The 1,766-nt window shown below is 39.7% G+C and overlaps 1 long non-coding RNA gene across 1 annotated transcript in view; it reads left to right on the top strand.

Annotated features, from left to right (window-relative positions):
• Positions 1–1,578: 1,578 nt before the first annotated feature.
• The window catches only part of LOC108355997 (uncharacterized), a 297-nt gene continuing 109 nt past the window's right edge, over positions 1,579–1,766 (top strand). The window contains exon 1 of the long non-coding RNA XR_001846576.1: positions 1,579–1,743. This is a non-coding gene — a long non-coding RNA (uncharacterized LOC108355997). The remainder of the gene's footprint in view (positions 1,744–1,766) is intronic.

Below are 1,766 nucleotides of genomic sequence, written 5' to 3'. Positions count from 1 at the left end.
AATTATTGTATGGACGCCAATTCTGTCAATGGCCTTCGAGAAGTCGAGGAAAAGGAAAGTGTGGCTTCTTTTTGCGAGAGATTCCGTTATCAGGTGGTCTGCATAGATCAGACAGTCTGTAACCGATTTCCTCCTTTTAAATCCGAACTGATTGGGGTGTATGAGATTGTTTCTGGTTACGTACCACCATAGGCGTTTGGCAATAATTTTGTCACGTAATTTCGCTATGCAGGGATTAAGTGATATTGGTCGGTATGAAGTAATATTTGTTTTGTTTTTCTTGGGTTTCAAAATTGGTATAACTAAGCTGTATTTATATGACTGGGGGATGCACAGTGGCCAATTTTTTGAAAAAGCTGGCCAAAAGTCGAAGCGTGGTACAATTGTAATCAAACCTTGTGTATTCGTCTTTATTTTGGTTGCTGGTTTTAAATTTCACCACATAATTTCGAAATTCAAAATGGCGGATCCATAATGGCTGCTGTATACGCTTAAAATAATCAGATTTTTAGCAAAACTAAGCTAGTTAAGTATAAAAGGTCATGTTTTCTGCTTTTTTGTTATATAATGTGATGAAGCGGTTAGCAATATACACTATCATTCCGCAGAGCCTGGGTTCAAGCCCAGTTTCCGACCAACATCAAAAAATAAGAAACAAACTAGTTGTTTGTAATAAAGTCGCCCTTTGACAAACCCCCGAGTGTATTCAGCCGCTGAGAACAGATTCTCATAAAAATAACATCCCCGTTCGGATTCGGCGTAAAACTGTTGGTCCCTCCCCTTTGAGCGCCAACATCAAGGTGCACTCCACAAATCGGAAGAGAAGCTTGTNAATGAATCAATAAACAAGACATACATATTTGTTGGCACAGGAATATATTTTTAAGATAACAATTTTATACACCGTCAGACTCGCAGTCATCTGAAGTATCCAAGCTCGTAGCTATATTTTCTGATGGTAATTCCGCGTCCGCATTTACAACAGTTGATATTAATTTAATGGCATCTGACGACAGTTTATGATTTTGTTTTGGTGGGTTTAAACGTAAACTTGAAATGACAGGGTCCGAGGATACAAGCAGCCGATATTTTTTAATGTCCTTATTCCTCGGCCGCTGCGGTGTAGTGGTAAACACTCCACATCACCTGGGTTCAAGCCCTGGTCAAAGCAACATANAGTGCGCGCTTCCACTCCGCAACGCCTGGGTTCAAACCCTGGTCAAAGCAACATCGCAAAAATATAGAAAAAAAGGTTTTTTCTTAACAGCGGTCGTCCCTCGGCAGGCAATGGCAAACCTCCGAGTGTATTTCTGCTATGAAAAACAGCTTCTCATAAAAAATACAATCGCCGTTCGGAGTCGGCGTAAAATTGTAGGTCCCTCCGCTTTGTGTGACAACATCAAGGCGCACGCCACAAATCGGAGGAGAAGCTCGGCCAAACACTTACATATCCGTAAGCGCCAATTTATTATTATTATTATTCCTTGACTCTTGGGCTTCTTTGGAAAGTTACCCAATTGGGGGGTACCCATTCAATAATGAGAGGCCCATGGATGAGCACTCTAATAGTACTTTCTGACATCATTTACATTCTAAAAACATCCGATCTTTAAAACATCAAAATCTTGACAGAATTAATTTTTTACATAATTTAAATCTTTTAAACATAAAAAATTAAGAATCGCGTATAAAAACTGATGTCCAAACTACAGTGGCGGCTTGTGGCAGGTGGTTTTAACCAAGGTGGATGGGAAAAACTTCAATAT

The sequence above is a fragment of the Rhagoletis zephyria genome, unplaced genomic scaffold, assembly GCF_001687245.7.
Source record: "Rhagoletis zephyria isolate East Lansing unplaced genomic scaffold, Rhagoletis_zephyria_1.1 Rzeph_scaffold_52877, whole genome shotgun sequence".
In the NCBI taxonomy this organism is placed as follows: domain Eukaryota; kingdom Metazoa; phylum Arthropoda; class Insecta; order Diptera; family Tephritidae; genus Rhagoletis; species Rhagoletis zephyria.
Note: the sequence above shows the minus strand (reverse complement) of the source record. Positions and strands in the feature narration are given on the sequence as shown.